General features: G+C 39.3%; 1 protein-coding gene across 9 annotated transcripts in view; it reads left to right on the forward strand.

Moving 5' to 3' along the window:
• dlgap4b (discs, large (Drosophila) homolog-associated protein 4b) overlaps positions 1 to 23,085 on the forward strand; it is a 128,548-nt gene that overhangs the window by 60,812 nt on the left and 44,651 nt on the right. For 6 of the 9 annotated variants that reach the window (XM_085158983.1, XM_085158975.1, XM_085158980.1 and 3 more), the window contains one exon: positions 16,588 to 16,669. The gene's annotated coding sequence lies outside the window, so the exon portion shown is untranslated. The remainder of the gene's footprint in view (positions 1 to 16,587; positions 16,670 to 23,085) is intronic. The other 3 variants (XM_085158976.1, XM_085158978.1, XM_085158979.1) reach the window with 3 other exon arrangements.

Here is a 23,085-nt window from a genome sequence, read left to right on the forward strand (position 1 = left end):
TAAACCAATCACATAATTCCACAGATCCAATTTTAGGTTACTAATTACATTCCAAAAGTTTACTGTAATTTTCCCCTGTGACTGGCATTTCATTTCTAATCACAGCATTTTCCTCTTTCCCTTTTTTTTTAAATTAATTAATTTAACAATAACCTTTTCTGCAGATGTTAACAGATGACTGTTGAGTAATAGCAGCTACTAATCATTTCCAAGCCGCAAAATAATCCAAATGAACTGATTGTGGTTATTTCCTGTATGAAGAAATCTAAATATTCGTGGAGGAACACCTGCAGCATAGTTTGCGCACCATCCTGTTGCTGCTGACACGAAGCAGATGTTTGTGCTAGTTCTCAAAGACTGACCAGATGTCTACTTCATGCTCATCTTTATTTGGAGGAAAAACACAAAGCAGACTTCAGGGCACACATGGACCATTTAGACACTATTACTCAGAGGGAAATCTTATTGAAGCCATTCTGTGTTTAGCCTAGATTCCTCTCCGTGCCCTTCTGTCCCACTTTCTTCACTTAAAGTGGTTTACTGAAGCTACTTATTCTTTGGCATAATCACTGTGAAAATGGGAGGATAAATGTAGTTGGATTGTTTATGAAATATTGAAGAAAAACGACTTTTTAAACTGCCAGATTTATTTGCAACTATGCATGCTTTCTGTTCCAGGCATCTAAGTGAAGTGACCTCAGAGCTGTTGCCTGGTAGTGACACATGGCAGGCTTCTGAAATGGCCATGCATATATTCAGAAGCTAATCTTGGAAATGTTAAAATTCCATCCTGCCTGCAGTGATTTCTTTGGCATCGGTAGTCGTTACGGCATGTGGCTAGCAAACCCCTTCAAATCACCACCACTAGGAAAATGAAAAGAGTGTTAATGCTCAGTTTAAAATAAAAACCTTTAATGCAGGTGAGCTCCTCTGTTGCTGCAAGCTAATATAAACGTTAGAAACAGCATTAATAAAAGCTGATGAACACACATGCTGCACTCCTGCTGTCTTGCTGTCTTAACATGCTGTTGTTCCAGCTCAGTAAATGCAGCACTCTGCTGTCAGTCTGAGTGGTCTTTCTTTATCTGTGAGCTTCCCATGGGCTTTTACAGTAGGCCAGCCTGTTCTTGTCCTACTTTCCAGCGTTCCCGTCCTCCCTCCTTGTTGTCTGCTGAATATGACGTGCTTGCTCTCCTTTCGCTGACCTCTCTGAAGTATCAAACATAAGCGCCGTAGAGATATAGGGTGGCTAGGTATGCGTCCATCCATCTTGTTTGCCTCTGTGAAATTCAATCCTCTCCTCTTGTGCACGCATGTCCACAGACACTCATCCATCTTTTGCTCCCCATAAATCTGTGCCGTCTTGCCAGGAGGTGCGAGCACGTCATTTGTTTCAGTTAGGGCTTTATCCCTCCCCCCTCCCTACTTTTTTCTGTACTCCATTCTCTCTCTTTAAATAGCCAAGCCACTGGCCTGTAGCTCACAAAGGGCCCGGTGACGCTATGTCCATTGTAACAACATCACACTGGCAGGAAAAGAATAAGATTTGAGCTTTTGCCGTCAGCAGCTGCTCTAAACCAATAAACAGGATGTTAAATGGAGAATCAAGGCTATAGCCAGGTTGTTGGCAGTACCTTTGGCCATAATCCAAGAAGCAGTAATAGCATCATTGGTAATGCTATAGGTATCAACGGGCTGTAATTGAATGTGGCTTATTAAGTTACACATATGAATCTATGTCTCCCACCCTGGCTTGGAAGGCGCCTCCTGTGGTTTACCCCACAATAAAGACAGCAGAGAGTTTAATAAATGCTACCGCAATTTAATGGTGGGTAACTGCAAGAATAATGGAAAATATCTGGTGTGACGTTGCATCATTATTTTCAGTGATATAATAGCATCCACACATTGTTTTATATACTGAATCACTGCATGTCTCTCTGCTGTTTTTATTGCATACTCCTCAAACTGCATCAAAAACAATCTTGTTATCAGTAGCACCGCACACTCACACACAGCGGTCGGTCTGATGTGAATACTTGTTAACTTGAGGCACACGCACCATTATCCACATTGCCATTCAGCAACCTTGCTGAGAGGCAGAGCGGGCACATTGTTCTCTTGTAGCTTCTCTGACAAGAATTTGCCTTGGTTGTTTATAGAGTTTGGCTGTAAGCTGTTACCTGTTGTTGCACTGCTGTACTTGCCAACAAGGTTACTTAATGTCTTAAGCATGACATACAGTAGCTGTCACTGTGTCTGTCAGCCTCCACCTTTGTGCTGCTCGTACTAACGTACCTCCAGGAATAGCGCTATTGCTCTGTCGGTCCATCAGTCCACCTCTGTGGTTCAGCTTAAACATCGGGATCCATTTATTCTGAGCAGGAGCCTTGCGTTTCCTCTGGCAGCGTATGTCAAAAGGTGTTTGATTTTTAACCAAGTACTGAATGGATTGCCATCACAATCATCCACATTTTGTATGCTGTGTTGCTATGTTAACATTTAACTTTTTCATTTTCATTCAGTGCAACCATCAAATTAAAATGACACTAATGACATTTCCACTGCAGGGTGGATTTCTGGCTAAGAATAGGACCTTGAGCATGATCAGTCAGCTACAGTGTGTCCGTCTAACCACATTTGACAGAAATCTGTGCAGTTTTCTGTTGTTTTTCATTTTTACTGCATGGATTACATCTAAGATGTGAGGATAGCAACCTGAAGTATGTAAGAAACAGAATGAAATAATACAAAAAGTGCAGGATTATGTTTGCCAGAAAGAGAAGGTCCAAAAATCAGTATTATACTTTTCCTTTGTTGTTAAAATGAACATCTGTACAATTGATTGCACTCATTCTTTTAAATAATAGTGTGAGATGGTTGGTTTTCCATTTCCTGGTCTAAAACATCTGCTAATGGGTCACAGTTCACACTTGTGTTAGTTTCAGTAGAAACATTTTTTTTCTAGAGACGGGAAGGAAAAGGGGGAATTAATTAGAAAAACACTGAGTGCATGCAAACATCTGCTATGCTCTGTTAGTGTTTATGAGCCATTTTTTTCCATTTGGTTATGAATCATGTGATGCTATCGGTAAAGGTGTGTAGGCTCGTGAGCAAATGTCAGATTGCATGTTTCTAGGTTATATTTGTATAATGCATTTTGGAAGAGGTATGTGGTGCTATATCTCATGAGGTGTTGTGCTTAAATAGACACAGGTCAGCAGTAAGGGTATTCCATTTTCTACAGAGTTGTCTGGAAGAAAAATGTATTTTTAATGAAAGAATGTTTGCATGACTTGTGACAAATTGGTTCAATATTTACTTTGGCTCTATCTGATAGAGTCTGTTGGAGTTTGTGATCAGGTTCGCTTCTCTGCTTGAAGTAATAAACTCAGGATCTGCCACTGTAGCTGTGGAAAGAGATGGGGGAGTTGCAAAACGCAGCTAGCAAAGTAAAAAGACTCCTCACTGTGTCAGGTTGTTTCCCAAATGTCTCAGATCCTTAAAACTGACAGGAAGGGTTCATACGGCTTCACTCTGGATGTGAAAACTGGAATCCTATGAGTGATAGCTTTTAGTTTTAACTAACTAACTTTTGCAGCCATTTGTGGAATAAATACAGATGAGATGAGAAGGTGTGACTGCTAGAAATCAATTGTTTTCAGGTTTAAGCAGATTTGTAAACTGTGACATCTTTTAAGTTCATTCTAAAGTGCTCACATTTATTTAAAAAAATTACCAATTATGAGAAAAGTTAAGTTAAAGAGACATTTTTTGTCTTCCACTGTTTCTATTTTCAGCACCAAAGCTGGACTATAAACCTTAGACAGTGCAAAATGTTAACAAAGACTGTAATTTAGTTTATTAAACACTTGCAGCTTCATAGGAACTTCATACGCACCTATTCATGCAGTGGGCAGAGCAACAATAATGTTAGTAATTGATCTAACTATAGTACCATTGAAATGAACTGTTGACTGGTGCAGATAAGATCCATAAAGATCAAACAGAAAATCACACACAGGTGAGATCTCACACACAGAGTTGTGTCGTTACTCGTAAAAATTGAATTTACTGAATTTTACATATGAAAACATATAAAACAACATTTATGTAGCTGATATGGTACATAACTCAGTCATAATTTTATTACATGCACGGGGAATTATGTATTGCAAAAAGCAATGAAAACATGATTGATTGTGACTTAAGTTATTTTTCTGTAGCCTCATAGAGCCAATAGCTCTTAGCTGTTTGTAGCATTAACAGTGCAAACATACAAAGATTTTTACACAGATGCAGAACCTGCTATTCTCTCCAATGTGAGAGGTTTATCCAGGGCAATCAGAAAGTAGATTGTGCACGCTATTATAAAAATTAAAAATACATTGGAAGATATCCTCTTTAAACACTGGCATTCATTTAAGTGAATCTTTCATTGAACACTTCTGAAACAAATAATCCTGCAAAATCACACGTACACACATTCATTTGGAAAACACAAGCACAAACTTGTGAATCTCAGAGATGAAAATAAGTGGAGGTCTAAATTTGAAGGGTTTTTATTACCATCTTAGCACCCTCGATCACACAATTTCAAGTACGTACTTGTACAGTCTTGTTACTACTTAACACTTATACACTGATGTAAATGAGCTCTTAAAGCACTCATGTTCATTCCAAGCTAGCTCCATACTTACCCCCTCTGCTATGCTGCTCTCACTCTCCATCTGTCAGTGGAGCCCTATACGCTTGTCATCTGTGTTGATCTGCATGTGCTCGTTTTCATGTATTACGTGGTTGGTAAACCACATGCATGAGGCTGCATTTCCCGTCGTCTGTCTTCAGCTTCTTAACATTGCCTTATTGCTGCAGTCTGAGAGAGACAGACATTCAGGAAGGGAGACGGGTGCTTTCTGAGTTCCTGCCTTTTTTTGTCCTGTGTCTGAGTCTGTGTTAATGTGCTAGTGTGTGTCCTGGGGTTCATGTTTCTGTGTTTCTGTGTAATTGCGTACGTGTGTCGCTGTGTATGCTTCTTGTGCATTTTGGTTCCATGGTGTATGCATCCATTGAGTGTGTGTGTGTGTGTGCATCTGTGTATCTGTGTGTGTCTATTAGCTGAAGGCAGTGCCTCGCTCTCTCTTGAGCCAGGTCCTGCGGAGTTAGCATGCTGCTTTCACAGTCAGCCTGCATTTTATCAGCAGTCTCCATTTATACCGTCTGCCACTCGACAGTCCACAGCTGAAACATAGTAGATGGATTCTCTTGCTTCCAGTATGTGCCACTGAGGGCAGCTTAGTGTGGACTATATTTAATGTTCAGTCATATTAGAAAACAAACACCAGGGTCTTTCATTTTCAAAACACACAGAGTTACTTCCAAAGTTAATAAGGGTATTTACCAGCAGGTCCTTGGGTGTTTGTGTACTGATTAAACAGACCCATATGTAGCTTGCATGTCAATGGAATACATAATGCAATGCATTTGTATATTGCAACATGAAACCTAAAAACCAATGCAAAAGCATATATTTACTGGCAGAGAGAGCTTTCCAATCTTAAACAGAGTATATGAGTCCAGGGATTGGTGTTTCCAAGCTCATCTATTTTTAATTAGGGGTTTCTCTAATTGATTTGGATAGCTAATTGATGGTCAGGTAACATTTAATTCATGGAAATAAAAAAGAACCAACTTTCTTGTCAACAACCACTTTCCTCTTGAGGTTCCATTAGATTAATGTCATAAGCTTCTCATTATAATAATCCAAGCAAAGTAAATGTTTTTCTTCTCTGTGATCTTCCTCTTTTCCATCTGCAACATCCTGGATATATGCACTATCCCTTTTCAGCACATGACCAAACCATCTCATCCTAGCCTCTCTAACTTTGTCTCCAAACTGACCAAACCTGAGCTGACTCTGATTTCTAATCTTGTCCATTCTGGTTACTCCCAATAAAATCTGTGCATTTTCTGCTCTGCTACCTCAATCTCCATCTCCTGTCTTCTGTCAGTGTTGCCATACACCATAGTAGGTCTCACCATCGTGTAAACCTTCACTTTCAGTCTTGAGGCTTTGGTTTAGTCACAATAAATAAATAAGCTGTGCAAGTTCAGTAAAGATTTCTCGAAGAATGAAATCAATATATCAAATAAGTAGTGCCTTTCCACTGCACTGCACAGAGAGGCAAAGTTGTTTACCCAGTGCTCTAATGAAGTTCATCTAAATGTCTGATAAAAACACTGAATTTGCAATGTCTTCTTCACGAAAAATATGCAGTCATTTTGCCAGAGGAAAGCTTTTAGTGTGCATTAGCACTAACTTAACACAGGTTTGGTGCAAATAAGATGTCAAAATAAGAATTATGCATGTGTGAATGGGGGAGGCAGGAGTGAAAAATAAACTTCAAATCACAGAGCTTCGAGTAGAGCCCATAATAGTATTGAAATATGGACATCGAGAGGCTTTTAAAAACAACTTTTTTGTCTGGGGGAGGGCAGCTCATTAATGAGACCATGGCTGAGCTGAGATTGGTTCTGCCACCTCAGCATAACTTTTATACTTGATTCTTCTACTAATATCTGGCTTTTCATTTTCAGATTGTAGGTGGAATTTAAACATTATGACCACCTTTCTGATATCGTGTTAGTCCCTCTTTTTTGCCAAAGCAGCTCTGATCTGTCGAGGCACGGATTCCATTCCCTGAAGGTCCGCTGTGGTATCTGGCTCCAAGATGCCCCAAGGATTGGATTTGTTTGTACAGCAAATCCAATAGATGGGAATTGGCTTGAGTTCTGGAGAGGCCAAGTAAACGCCTCAAACTCATTGTTGTGCTTCTCAAATATTTCCTGAACCATTTTTGCTTTGGGGCAGGGCGCATTAGCCACAGCCACAGACATCAGGGAATACCATTTCTATAAAAAGGTTACATGGTCTATAACAAGACTTAGGTGGGTAGTGTGCGTCAAAGGACCCGAGGTTTCCAGCTAAAGAATTCCAAAACGGCCACACTGCCTCGGACGGTTTGCCTCTTCCCATAGTGCATTCTGATATCACACGCACACAACCAGCCATCCACTTGATGTAAAAGAAAACATGATTCATCAGACCAGGCCACCGTCTTCCTCCGTAGTTCAGTTCTGATGCTCATGCATCCTTTATTGGCACTTTTAGCGGTGGACTGTGGTCAACAAGGACACCCTGACTGGTCTGTGGTTATGCAGCCCCATACACAGCAAACTCTGATGGACTGTGCATTCTGACATCTTTCTATCAGAACCAGCATTAACTTTTTGGTGATTTCCGTTTCAGCAGCTCTTCTGTCGATCGGACCATACGGGCCAGCCTTCACTTGCCATGTGTGTGTCTCAGTGAGCCTTGACCATGTCGTTGTTCATCACTGTTGCTTCCTTGGACCACCTTTGAAAAATACTGACGGAGATGTTCTGAGTCTCTAACTATCACAGTTGGGCTGTTGTCAGACTTCCTCAAACATTTACACTTGCCCATTTTTCCTGCTTCATACACACCTTGTGGACAAAATGCTCCCTAATATATCGCAGCCACTAACAGTTGGCTTGATGAAGAAATAATCAGTGTTATTAACTTAATCTGTCAGTGGTCGTAAGGTCATGGCTGATCGGTGTAGAACTATAATTTTGCTTTTAGTTGTTTTTTATTTATTTTCAGAAGAGTTTGAGTTCAGTCATCCTGCTCTGGATACATATTTTGTCAATGGCACGTTTGAAAAACTTGAGAGTAATTTTTTGAAGTAAATTGGTCCTGCTGTAATCAAGTACTTATCTGGTAACCCAAAATCATATAAAAAAAACTAAAGGGGAAGACCAGTTTATCTTTGTCTAGTGCCCATACTACATTCCCTGTAGACCTAATGTTTTATATGGAAGCTATTGGAACCCAACTGAAAACTCATTAAACTTCAAGAGCAGAAACTTGGCATCCGCTGAAGCAATTTGATTTTCAACTTATTCATGTGTGCAACTTTTTAGCTCATAGGATAGCCTGAGCGGCTGTTTTTCCAGCACTTTCTCTCCCTCGTTTTTTCTGTATTCCACCCCCTCGCTCGAAGCATGGAAGCAGCGAAGTTCAAAGAATGAATATGAAAAAAATATGCTAGTGCGCAAACATTTTTTCATACACTGCAGAGCACCGGAGTTCTGTACTTTCACTGAAATCAAATAGCTTGTATGAGCACCAAATATTCTAAATGGATCCATGTTCAAGTTGAAGAATGTTTTGACTTTGCCCAGTAAAGAGAGAATGTGAAATCACCCTTTTACAAAGAATCTGTCTTGTTTTTTCAGTGTTGTGTACATTTTGCCTCTGTGTAACTTTAAATCTGAAAACTCTAGTGGTAAAAAATAGTTAACATGTTTCCCAGTTATGCTGCTCAGTGGGTCTTACTGAACCCCATAATAATAAAAGTAATATCTTATATGGTGTCTCTGATATCCCCGCGCTGGTGCTGTTCCTGCATCATTACAATAATTAGTTTTTTTGCTTATATAAAACTCTCTTCTGGAACAAGTGGTAAGCATTTAAAGTGTTTTCTTTATTAATTTATATAATAGAACATATGATCAAGTTTGCTTTGCCTTTAGCCAAATATAGGTTACATGTTGGTTTGCTAGTCATAGTTTTTAATAGCATTAGCCGTCTTCTTGGCTAATGCTAACCGAGTGGCAAAGTGACTGGTCAGTTGCAAAATATTAATCCTGGACCAACATTATGATGATGATATATGAACAACACCAACACGTGGATATCAGATCGTGTTATCTTTTATTTACAGTAATGTTTTTTTCCTACACAATTCCCAGATTGTTACCCACGATGTGTCCCTTGTGTACCAGCTAAAAAACTGTCAGCAGGACAGCATCTCTTAACTCAGAGACTTGAAATGCTAAATACAAGGACATTGTTTTAGGAATAACTATCAAGAATATACCAGCTTTTTAGTCTCCAAATTTTGATTAGTTTTATTGACAATCTGTTAATTATAACTTTTCATGAATCAGAGAATGTCAGAGGGTAATTGTTTTCAAAGCTGTCTTTGCATACAGTTGCAAGGCAGGATTACAAAAATGTCTTTATTTCACCTGGATAAGATATTCAGAAAGGTCATTTTTTAAATTCAGCAATAAATAATGATGTGCAGATAATGTCGGCACATGTTTTATATGCACTCACATACCTCGCTGTGAGTGCACACTCCTTTAATTATTGCAGAGATCACATTTAATCCAGTTGCCGGATCTGCTGCCAGCTACTGAGTCATTAGAATAATTATATCACACCGAGATTTTGCGAATGAGCGTGTGACTCTCTCCAAAAGCGTTGTCACACCGCCTCACTTTTTGGGATTTATCTTCAGTCACACTTAAGTTGCCTCCCATCTGCTCATTGAATACTACAAATTGTATAAGTGTCCTAATCCTGATCCTCCTCCTCGTCATCTTTAACAAAATGCCTCAACAGATTTCTTAAAGACACTCACACGTCTTGGCCTTTTCATCAGTCTTTTCCTCTTTAGCGTACGTCTTTTTAAAACATTTATGTTACTGAGTGGACAACCATGAAGGAGTCAGAGCCTTTGAATAATCAGTGTGGTTGATAATGACACTTAGAACTGGAATTTCATAGTGTAGAACTGATGACTAAGAATAGTTTTTTGCACTTTTCAACGACATATTGACAAAATTTTTCACATTAATTATCATGTATGTATAAAGTTGCAATAAAGTAGATATAAAAAAACAAGGTGGTCATCATGGTGACAAGAGATTGAAGAATATTACATTTCATGCGTAATTGCACATAACATTATGCTTCTTAACCTTCCTTGGCAAATTTTCTTAAGTATGCATTTGTTAGGTATTTTCCTGGCACTGAACAAATGTGCATCCAGGCTCGAAATTGCATTTGGTTTGCATTTAAACTTGCTCAGACGATACATTATTGTAGATTTTCTTTCTTTAGGCACACATGCATGCAAACATATTCACAATAAAATACTCAAAAAGATCCAAAACCGCAACTTAACTAATGTTCCACCAATATGGCATCTGTACCAGTCAGGGTCTAACATTGATAAGTGGTGTGAACGCTTTTAGTTATTCTTATTCTTATTATTAGCAGTAGTGTTAGTATTAATGTTATTGTTTCTGTTTTGCAATTTTAGCATCCAAGCACATCAATGTACTTACCTGTATCCGCTCAAATCTATAGCCTCGATCTCAGAGTCATTTTAAGGCCCGACACTTTAATATATCAGTGTCCTCAAGGTTTTGGCTTTACAATTTTCGCAGTTATTTTTAGGTATAATTTATAAACTGGTTCAGGTTTTGATTAAATCTAAATAAGCATGTTGTAACTCATGTGTCTGTGCACTTTTTCTGTAATAAAAGGATTAAACTTCATCAGATGAGTGCCTAAAGAGACCTATGATTGTATTAATGTAAAACAGCTGTGATTACATTTCCCTCAACAGATATTTGCTGTTTTAGTTCAGGTATATAGAAATATAATTTCTAACAACCAGGGTTGTTATACAGGCCTTGACCCGAATCGTAATTAAATACCGGCTGGAAATTGCCAGTGCACAAATGAATCAAATTATATTCATTTAGCCACTCAAAGTACACCAAACATATGATGGTTTATTTAACACTAGCATATGTCTGGTGTTAATTACCAGTAACTGTCGTTTAGTGCGATTTCATGTCCTCACGATTTAAACATCATCATTTTTAAATTTGGCTCAAACATTTGCTTGAGTACACTGACTGTCAGTGAAAGTTCCAAATTTACACTGACCTCATAAATTTAATAGAAAGTATTAGCATTAGTGCATATGTGGACAGACGTGGATATTAACTGCAACTTTATTAAATTGCATCTGGATTAGAAGTTAGAATGTGGTGTGTCCTACCTCTATGAGCTGCTGCTTCTGCTTTTGGTTTTATGCAGATGGGGAAAAAGTGGATTCAGAATGTGCTGGGTAACTGGAAATTTCAGCTGTATTGCAACAGATCAACAAGAAGTTATATTTCAAAAAGAGCGGTAACACAGCAATAACCTTTCTTGTTCTTTAGCAGTTTCTCTGGGTTGCAAAGGAAACTTTGTAGAACTTCCACTTCAGACCACAATGAGAGTCAAGAGCACTTAAAGAGGTCTTTACAGGCCAGCGTTTATATGTAGTTTAATAGTATAGTGTGGTGTGTTTATGTGCACGTGTATACCAAAGCTTCACTGAAACACACAACAGAAATACCTGATAACAAACTGTTTTAGGTATAATCCATGTTTTAGCTGTCATGAGACGTGGTGACATTCCTCGGAGGCTTATATTGATGTGATAGCATCTCGCAGTTGCTGCAGTTTTGTCGACTTCACATCCATGATGCAAATATCCTGTTCCACCACATCCCAAAGGTGCTCTGTTGGATTGAGATCGGGTGATTGTGGCAGCCATTTGAGTACAATAAACTCTCATGTGCAAGAAACCAGTTTGCACTGGGTTTGGTCTTCTGCTGTTGTAGCCCATCTGTTTAAAGGTTTGATGTGTTGATGTGTTCAGAAATCCTCTTTTGCATACCTTGGTTATAACAAGGGGGCATTTGAGTTACTATTGACCTCCTGGCCTCCTCTGACCTCTGGCATCAAAAGGCAACTGGGGTATTTTCTGTTTTTCACACCATTCTCTGCAAACCTCAGAGACACTTGCTGATCTACTGGGATTTTCCTGCACAGTTCCTGAAATACTCAGACCAGCCCATGTTACAACAACAACCATGCCACATTCAAGTCACTTAAATCACCTTTTTCTCTGAACACTCCCCCATTTGAACAACGGCAGGTCGTCTTGATGTCTTCACACCTAAATATATTAAGTTGCTGCCACTGACTGAGATGTTTGTTTGATTAGATGTTTGCTTGAAGGAATAGTTGAACAATTGTACCTAAAAAGTGGCGAGTTTGTGTATTTACCTGCAAAATCAGAAACATTGATCTTAATTTATGTCCAGCCGCTTCTAAAAAAAACCTGGTTTAGATCCGTCAGTTCTTGGCAATTTTAGACCAATCTCTAAGCTGCCATTTTTGTCTAAGGTTCTTGAGAAAATTGTCCTCCACCAATTATCCTCATTCTTAGACACGCATAATATTCTGGACAAATATCAGTCTGGTTTCAGGGCCTTCCACAGCACAGAGTCTGCTCTACTGAAGGTGTTCAATGATGTGCTTCTAGCTGCTGATTCTGGAAAAAGTACAGTTTTAATCCTTTTAGACCTGAGCGCAGCATTTGAGACTGTCGACCACACAATCCTATTAAACCGTCTAAAGACATGTGTCGGCATTCAAGGTTCTGCTCTAAAATGGTTTGCCTCTTACCTAGAGAGCAGAACATATTCTGTGATGCTGGGTAACAAATACTCTTCCCCAGCTACACTAACCTGTGGAATACCTCAGAGCTCTATTCTGGGTCCGGTCTTATTCTCCTTATACATGCTCCCATTAGGCTCCATTTTTCAGAAACACCAGATCTCTTACCACTCTTATGCAGACGATACACAGTTCTACCTCTCTCTAAAACCAGGTGCTGATAGTACGCTGCAGAAAGTCTCAGAGTGTCTTAGCGACATACATTGCTGGATGTCTCTGAACCTTCTCAAACTAAATCATGACAAAACCGACATTATAATCTTCGGTAAGCAGGACTCTATTAGTCTCATAAGAAACAATCTGGGCTCATTATCAGCTAATGTACATCCCCATGTAAAAAATCTTGGTTTCATTTTTGATTCCACTCTCAAGCTGGACAAGCAAATAAATTCGGTTGTTCGTGGCAGTTTTTTCCAACTCAGGAGCATTTCTAAACTCAAAAATATCCTGTCATCTAAAGACCTGGAAACTGTTATCCATGCTTTCATATCGTCACGTCTTGACTATTGTAACTCTCTCTATTTAGGCATTTGTCACTCAAGCCTGTCATACCTGCAACTTGTTCAAAATGCAGCCGCAAGGCTCCTGACGGTTACTAGAAAGAGAGAGAATATTACCCCAGTACTCGCATCTCTACATTGGCTACCAGTTAAACATAGAATTGATTTTAAGGTTTTATTATTTGTTTTTAAAGCCCTCCATGGTTTGGCTCCAGGTTACATTTCAGATCTTCTTAGCCTGCACTTATCCACTCGATCTCTGCGCTCCTCCAGTCAGATGGTTTTATCAGTTCCATGCTCCCAGCTCAAATCTAGAGGTGACAGGGCTTTCTCCATTGCCGCCCCGAGACTCTGGAATAGTCTCCCCCCCTTCATAAAATTCTCTTCATCCTTGGAAGTCTTTAAATCGAATCTCAAGACCTACTTATTTTCCAAGGCTTTCGGATCTCTTTGATATTACATTTCTTACAATTCTTTTTTTTTTTAAAAATGTTTTCTTTCTATTTTAATTCTTTTATTATATTATCCCTCTGTTCAGCACTTTGGCCGACACTTGATGTCTTTTAAATGTGCTATATAAATAAAGATGACTTGACTTGACTTGACTTAATTTAGCCCAACTTAATAATCACAAATTCCTCTGCATATGTTCAGTTCAATGCATTCCACCCACTGGAGAGATTTCCCAAAGCAGATATTTATAATGCATTCCATAAATGAAGAGCTTAATCAGCAGATCCCTCCAGTCTGACGCCTCAATCGGTTTTCTAATCTCATTTCTAATTTATCTCACTCTGGCCCCAACAAACCTGGTGCTGTGAAGTGCATTTTGACATTAATCCTTCAAATTTGCAGTGTGCAGTGAAGCAAGGCAAGAGTGGTTTGGCATGAATCCCATTCACAATTCAATGCATAAAACTCCATAAAGTTCATTTGTCTTCCATTCAAGTTCATCTGTGCTCTGTGAATGGTTTTAAAGTTGTGTAGATGTGTCATTTCTCTCAGTGAGTTGAAGAAATCCTTAAGGTGCATGTAGCTGCACATGAGAAACATGAAGAAGAATCAGCTTTACCATAAACATTAGCTGTAGGTACATTTTTTACTCTGTGTCAAAATAACTGCGATCCATACTGGTGATTGTTCTTGTTAGGGGCCAGGTTTGGTTATGTTCTTGTTCTTGCCATTTAGATTCTTTTGAATAACACTTTACAGCCAATATGAAATGACCTTTAACACTGTTAAGAGGTGTGTGTGTGTGTGTGTGTGTGTGTGTGTGTGTGTGTGTGTGTGTGTGTGTGTGTGTGTGTGTGTGTGTGTGTGTGTGTGTGTGTGTTTGCATCTTTGCAATTTTTCTTGACATTTTATCAGAAAAGGTCACAGCACTTTTGAGTTTTGTGTTTGTTGATTCTGTCCTGAAAATCAAAGCTAACCTCTGTGTGTGTGTTTTTCTTACATATTTCCCAATGATTGTGGATGTTCAAGGCCCAATGCTGTGTCTATAGCCGCTTCTGAGTTGTGGTTTAGGAACATGGCATTTTCTATAAGGGTCCACCTCTGAATGTGGCTGAAGCCTGCTGTATCATGTTAATGATGCCAGCAACAGGGACACTCCCATGCTGTCAAGCAACTTTAAACTCATCCATTAGTTTGATAATCTGCTCAGAAATAACTTGCCATTTTGACATTGCCTTAATAGGTTCTACTATTTTTCTGCTACTTGGGAGTATGACAAGATGTTGAGGTTGTCAGGGGTCACCACTAACATTGTTTTGCCCATGGAAATATGTAACACTTTGAGGTTACAGGAAGGAAACCAGCTCAGTTAGTTCACGGTTCCGTGCATTCAAATGTCTGAAAGAATTACAGTTTACGTGTGCAAAAAGGCATCGTGGCTGAGAAAACATAACTCTTTTGATCAACAGAGTTATGATATTACACGGCCTCAATTCTGAATATTAAAGTCATTGGTCAGTGTTTTAATTTAAAATAACTACTGTTTCCTCACAGGCCTGTTGTCGCACTGATGGAAATGCAGATGTGGCATGCATTTCTCTCTAAAACTTACCCACATAGTATAAGTTGCCAGAAATTTATTACTAGTGCTGTCAGCGTTAATCTCGATAAAATGACGTTAACGCCATAACCGTGTTAACGCCATAACCGTATTAACGCCGCAAATCTCCGTTATCGAGTTGACACGGATCGCCCCGTGCATGGGGCTGGACAGTGCTAACGCGTTAACGGGCTAACCGCACTAATGCATTGACGTCGTGCAGCCCCACGCACGGCTTGTCAACTCGCTAACGGAGATTTGCGGCGTTAATGTGGTTATGGCGTTTTCATGAGATTAACCCTGGATCCGGGTGACCAGATTTAAAATTGCTCAAACAAGGTATTTTGAATTTTAATTACCCTCATCTATTTTAAACATAACCTACTCTCATCAGTTCTGACTGACAGCTCATTTATATATATTTATGTCTAAACTTCGCTGTTGTCTTTAAACCTGCACGAAAGATCTTATGGGCGGGTTCTGTATCTTCGTTTGCATTGTATGTTTGTGTTGTTTGTGTGGCATCCACACTCTTTGTTTGCTTCCCACATGAATGCGTAAAAACATCAAAGAGAATATTTTCGAAAGTTGTCATACTTCAGGATGAAGCCTTGGCATGACACTCTGCACACTGAATACTAACACCAAGGTTGTGCCCTTCTACTCACTGTATATTTTAGTCCTTGTGGCATTGATGAACAAAGCCTTCTTTTCACTGAAGTCCTGTGAGAAGCTCAATCCATAATGCAAAATAAGAGTTCTGGGATGCCGTTTGATGTCTGACCTTCGAGGGTGGTTCTCCCAGGATTTTAGATGGCACTTGTCAAAGTGTGGACCTTTTGTACTTTCCGGTGAGAAGCCTGAACTTCTTCTCTTCTTTTCCTAACTAAGGCAACATGAAATTAAAAAGAAAGCTGTCCACAGAGAGACTTTTTTTGTCCAAGCACTGATCATACTCCTCTGTGTGGAGTCTATTATATCACAGAGTCCACATAGGACAAAACAGTGAGTGGACGACTGCTTTGAAAGGCCTGGGGTCAAAAGATTTGTGATCCCACACTGTCATAGTTTCTGTAACACTGCAGGTGTTATAAAACCAGCCGGAATATGAATGAGTGGGAGATTGCCATGATTGAAATGTCCTAAAGCAACTCTGTGCCTTTGTAATATCCTCCAAGGTGTGGGAGAGGCAAAAGAGAGCGAAAGTAGGACACTCGAGCGTAAAGCAGAGACAACAAGGTGGAGCTGCTTGCTACTTTGCTGGCCTGAGCCTGCATACAAGTTGCCCTCAGGCACTGGTTCACAATCAGTATATTTTGTCCTGATTTGCAATGCTGCATGGCAAAGCCTTATCCTCAGCTCCGTGTGCTCCCCGTGGGTATAATGTGTGTGTGTGTGTGTGTGTGTGTGTGTGTGTGTGTGTGTGTGTGTGTGTGTGTGTGTGTGTGTAGGTGTCTGTCGCAAAACAGCTTAGGTTTTCTTGTCACTTAACAAGGAAAGCATGACATGATTATATGAGTTCATAACAGACAGAAATGTTGAAACACTTTTTTTTTTCTTTGTATATCTTCCAGAAGAGCTCCCCCAACTCAGATCGAGGCTTCTGAGAAATGAGCTGCCAATGTAAGTCCCTTGGCTGACCTCAGCGCTTCGCTGGTAATGTTGCTTTTAAATTAATTAAACTGACTGAAAGTTATAATTGAGTACACAAACACTCATGCATGCACAGAGTCATAACCTTGTACCCCAAACCTATCCCTCACTTCACCTCACTAACCATCAGGAACAGGGTTTGCCGCTGACATACACTAATTTATTAGCAGCTAATTGCTATCCCTTGCAGACATTCTGGTGGGACATCAAAGGATGACACTCCTCAGGAGTAACGATTGAAATTCAAATTTCAAACAATACCCTTTCCCTCTGTATGGTGCTACGGACTCGCCGCCTTTGGTTTTAGTTTGTCATCCCAAGTGCATGGAAGGCTTAAGGCTCTATCAATAATGGATGAGGATTTGAGACTTTACAGTGGGTTTTCCAGGAGATTCTGTGCTTCCATTTAAAGCCCTGCAAGACTGGCACTCTGTATACCTGGAAACTGCTGTTGTCGCTTTGAAGCAGTTCTTGAGGCAGTATAGTCGCTCAGTGCTGCTTACAGAAAAAGATAAGAAGCTGTAACTTTCAGAGAAGCACCGCAGCTGTACACATGGGATTTTAGGGTGAAGTCTATGCTGCGGTCTTTCATAGTGCATTCACTTCTAAAAGCATGCTGTAGCAAGCTGAGGCCCACACAACAAAAGCACTGCAAAAACGTCCCATTTGTATCATATCATGACCCAGTGTGAACTGCAGCGTGTTTTTTGTTCTTAGCTGACAGGAGTGGCACCCAGTGTGGTCTTTTGTTTCAAGGTTTGACTCAAGACTAGATAACAAAGACACTGCAAAAGCATTGCGTTTGTGACATATTGTCCTGTAAACATTGTAATGATTGATTTTGTGTGGACAGCTCGGGGCAGTTCAAAAATCTGTTGACTATCTGGTATTATTTAATGGCGATCATATAGTATGTTTCCCACTTATCAAACTATGAGAATTAGCAGACACATCATTTGCATTTTGTTTACTAGGCAATTATAAAATCAGCTTTCAGCATTTACGCTTTGTTTCTTCGCTAACTCTGGAGGGAAAAGCTAAGTCATTAGTAGCTAAATGCTTTATATGCTAGTCAATGACTTTGTGTTAATGGTGGTAAATATTCAGCTTTTTGGGGGCACATTTACTGTAGCCGTGGCTAGAAATTCAACTACTGAAGACCGCCCTAGAGACTGTTCGACAACCTCCTGTGTATTTCCTGAATGGTTGACGAGGAGTTGTTGGAGGCTGCTGGCTGTCACTGAGTGAAATGGGTAGCAGAGAGAATTTTGCCCCAAAAACTTCTTTGTGATTACTTTAGGGGCTAGCGGATTGCCAAGGTCTCCCTTTGTTTACATGAAAGATGTTGGCTTATGTACAAACATTTGCTAATTAAACACCAAGCTATAATGAAACTTGAAATAGCATAAAGCAAACAGAGAGCACTCTCCTTCAAAATAAAAGCTGTGCCTTACACTGAAACCAACAAATTTCAAAAGATCCACTTTTTACTTATTTGTCCTATACCTATCACAGTTTCACTACAATTTAGTGAGTAGCTGGCAAGTGTTTTGCAGACAAATCAGCGTCTTCTATGGGCAACATCAGCAATCTACAACAACCAAAGAAATCACAAGGAAGTTTTCAGTGGAGCACTATCTCAAAGAGTACCTCTTTTTGACCAATTTCACCTAGCGATTTCCAGCAACCTCCAGTTACCCATCAAAGTCTATCAGGGAATACACATTTTTCCTAGCAACCGGTATTTACCAGTATGTCTCTAACTGATCTCTAGCCCTGTGTGGTTGGGGCTTTAGCCGTGTACCTGCCAGCAGCCACTCACAGCTAATCTGGGAACACAAATTTTTCCCTACCTAGCCAGGGTGGCTAGCATTAGCATCAATCATTAAAACAGACAGTTGTGTCTGTTTTAATAGGTAACTGCTTATGGACCCTACAGAGATGGCTTTCAACCCATGCAAATATGCCCATGCAGAACTTTAGAAAGTCAACACCGCCTGGCTCAACTCTTCGTGGGTCAGATGCCGATTGATTAACAAGTGGGCTGAAACAGGAAAGAGAGTGACAGTAACAGAAGAACAAACAACAACAAAAATCAGTGATTATAAAAATAAAAAAAGCACAGACAGTAGCTACAGTGGACATTTTTCATTGTTTTTAACACTCGGTTTCACTTCAGCTCTTTGTATTTTGTAACTTTGCTCCTCTGTGGAGTTGGCTGGAGGATCAGCAACAGCACAAATCAGTTTCACCACATCCTTTGGATACTTCCTCTTTCTGGCAACAGGCGCTCCCTGCTGTCTTCCGATGCAGTGCCAACGGAGAACTATGTTGAACCCATAAAACACCCTGTAGAACTGAAGCCCTTAGAGGTGGATAATAATATTTTCTCACTAGGATTGCAAGTCAGCAGCCTCTCATGTGTCCATGCCAGAATGTTGTAAACCAGCAAGGTGGAAAAGTGAGTTACATTTTAGACATCTCGTAAAAACAGCACAGTTGGGCGTTCATTCATTCATTCATTAGGGTCACATTCATTGCAAACATGTTAGTTGATGTAAACCTGTAGGGAAGGTTAGCCACACTCACCAAACATTGTGTAAATTCAATATTACGTGTGTTGCACAGTGTTTGAAATATTGATGGCGTTTAAAATTAGACAATGACCTTGTCCATTACATCCTGATTGTTTCTTGCGTGCTTTCCTCTTCTTACATAACTCAGTTTATTTGGGTTTTTGCCACATTTAATCAATTAAGAAATTCATCCTAAGGAACATTTCTCATTATTCTAGAAATCTCTATAATTTGAAGGGTTTTTCTCATTCTTATTTTTGGTTAAATAAATTCAATTATCTGCCTATTTAAGCTTGTTGATTCTCTGGGAAACAGCTTGCCCTATTTTTCTACCAGTTTATTTTCTTATATATATATATATATATATATATATATATATATATATATATATACATATACATATATATATATATATATATATATAGTGGGTAAAAAATAAGTATAGAGACAAAAATGACCACAGATATCGACTTTTAGTACAAATCTGGCATAACTGTGTAATGTAATAATGTTAAGCCGTGAAAATAGAGAAACCGCAGTTGTAATATTTAGCATTGTGTCTGCAATGTCGCATCTTTGTGCAGAGCAGGAGTTTTGAAAAAAATGCCTTGTATTTGGCACTTTCTCCATTTGGTCATTTTAATGGAAGTTTTACACTGTGTCCATATTTAAATGAAGGATTAGGACACAGCATATATTCAAAAGCTGACTAGCTCTTATATACTCAGTGTATATACCCCTAAAAACATACACAAAGACGATGCAGTCTTTATGTTTTCTTATATCACGTCACACATACACACAGAGAAACGCATTAGTATGCAGATATGGCCCTTGACATTTATACTCACAGGCAAATGAACAGACACTTCTTCAGGCCAACACATCGGCACACATGTTCACACATACAGCCACTTTCCTGCAGAAACAGTGGTCCTGCCAGCTGTGTTGCTGTGGTAAGGAGATAACAGGAAACTCCAATCACAGGTTTCTCTCAATCCATTCCATAACACCCCTGATGGGAGTCTCCCTGGGGTGGAGAATGAGAGGGTATAGCAGACATCACACTAACAATAGGCCATGCTAGAGGTGTTGAAATTGGATCTAAAGTTTCGACACAGGCTTTTGTATCGTACCAAAAGTGCACTGATAAAAAATTAACCACACAAATCTTTTTTTCAATTCAAGCAGCATTTGACAAGAAATAATATGAACAATGACGGCTTTGTGAAGAAAGGAGGAAAAGGGGTGCAACTGCAGTACTGAAAAATTGTGATCAAAACTGAGCACCCTCTGAGAAGGTAGGGTTGAGAGCAGGGCTGCAGTGCACAGTCATGATTGATGCATTACTCTGCCCTAGTTGTCTGCACACAAGAACAGGAAGACTGTGGCAATTTTACCCAATCCCAGTGTAAAACTTCTTTTGTCTCTTCACTTTCCCACTCCTGTTTTGTCTCACTATGCACTTGCAATATGAAGAGCTCATCCTTTGCTATTAAAAAGCCTCTTATGTGTGCAGACAGTAAGAAGCAAGCGTGAAAATCATTTTTAGCATTAAAGGGCTCTTACTGTCCTACACATAGAATATAAACTATCTCTTCCAGAGAATACAGATTATTTCATCCCATTTCCTGCTGCCTTTTAATATGCTGCACACAATCACATCGTAACTGTGACATGCACCATTCCGTTTTTCTATCCTTTGTTGCTAGATACCTAAAAAGCAAAAAGGAAATGCTGTTTCATCCCCAGAGATGAGATGTACTTCTGCCTCTGAAATCTGTTTATTTTTAGAAGAGTCACTTGAGACAAAACATTTGCTAAATGTATATGGTCTAATATATCAGGATGAATTTGCTCAGAAATGCGCATCCCTTCTTGTCAAGGTCAATATCTTCTCTGACTCAGAAATCCTATTAGCGGAGATCCACATTACCTGCTTTAGTGCAGTTTAATAGGGTAATGAGTCTCAGTGGTGATATTCAAACACAGAGGGAAGGAAACCTCACGGGAAATTGTTGATTAAGAAGACTTATAAAGTACTAAAATGCCTTAATTTGTAAATCACACCCTAAAAACGACTCAAAAGAGTAATAAAACTTTTTCAGCCTTTATGGATTGTAGATACAAAGACGCAGCACTGAACTTGGATTACTTTGTTTTTGTGAGTTTTAAAATTATGGAAATACTTGCTGTATTTTTCAGACTATAAGGCGCCCCAAATTATAAGGCACATTACGTGAAATAAAACTAAAGCCAAACTTTATTCAACTCATTCTTCTTGCTTCCTCCACTTCCGTACCATTCATTCATTAATGTTGAATTCCATTGCAGCTGCTCTATTCCCATGCTATTGCAGTATATTAATGACTAACCTCGTATTCTGGAAGGATTATCTCAGTTGTTCTCGTAACTGAAGTTTGGTCCGTTTACAGCATCCTGCCATGCGATTGCATTTGTCTCTAACCATCGGGAACCTTCACATTAACTTTTATCGAGTGGAAAAAAGTTAGGGTTCATCCTCCAGCTTCACTGTGTTTATGTTATGTTAATATAGTTGTGTCGCTAGCGATCACATAGCACATCATTATCATTATTATCATCATCAGTAACTCTATAAACATCAGTACTGTTTAGTTTTCTGTCTTCATTTATGTTGGAAGTGACAGCAGAGCTGTACGTTTGATTTTTTTCAGAAATCTCTCAGTCAGAACATGCTATATCATGTTTAGGTGGAAACTAGCGAGCCAACTTCCTGCTAACTTCCTGCTAACTTCTAACTCCGTTAAATTTAATAAAATCTGTTTTAATGGATGCCTGGATGTTAAACTTAATTGATAAAGCAGCAATGCTGATCATTTTGTTAAAGATGAAAGAATTTAGACAGTTTTTAATTCTCAGTGATGTCATATTGTTCGTTGGGCTTTGGGTCCTGAAGCGGACTGAGTTTTGGACTCAGATAACTCAGAGTCTGCGAGGCTCCTGACCACGTTAGCTGTAATGCTCCAACAATCCATCAAGCGGTGCAGCTTCGTAGCTTACCAAAGTCGTACTACAACATTTTTTGACAGATTTTTGAGCACCGTGTACCACATAAAATCGGTTCGAGGTCAGTAAGCACAACCAGAATTCATACATAAGGCGCACCGGATTATAAGGCGCACTGTCAATGTTTGAGAAAATTAAAGGATTTTAAGTGCGCCCTTACGGTATGCCCTTTTTTTATTCATACTCAATAGATTTACTGTGTATATCTGAACAGAAATAATACAAGTTACAGCTGAATATGTACAGGACCTATGCCATTTGTATCAGTCTCTCTTTAACTGTTGTTGGCATCCCAATACATCAGATTCAAAGATCAAAAGGGCAAATGCGACTGTAATGATTATGCTTAGCACCAGTGTGATAAGATTTTCATTTCGACCAGAACTTGGAGGGTTTACAAACACTGACTTGGACTCAAACTGAACAGAAACTGCCAAACAGCAAAAAGCAAGAATAAACTGAATAGTAATTAATGCAAAAGATCATGAAATGTCATAAGACGGGAGAAAATGATGAAGGTTTTAATGTGTTAAGCTTTTAAGGTCAATTTTATAATTTTCTGAAAAAAATTATTAAACATTGAGTTATACTGTTGCATTATTAAACAGTATAACTCAGGGGTAGACAGAGGCATTTTGATCATAGGTCACTGTATCAAGCTATGGTTTGGTATAGGTCAACTAGATGACAGCCTAGGGCAGGGGTCGGCAACCTGTGGCTCCGGAGCCGCGTCCAGCTCTTTAGTCCTTATAATTTTTTTTTTAAGTAATTAGCTGAAGTGTATTTTATTAATGT

Source organism: Neolamprologus multifasciatus, chromosome 5, assembly GCF_963576455.1.
Source record: "Neolamprologus multifasciatus chromosome 5, fNeoMul1.2, whole genome shotgun sequence".
Taxonomy (NCBI): Eukaryota; Metazoa; Chordata; class Actinopteri; order Cichliformes; family Cichlidae; genus Neolamprologus; species Neolamprologus multifasciatus.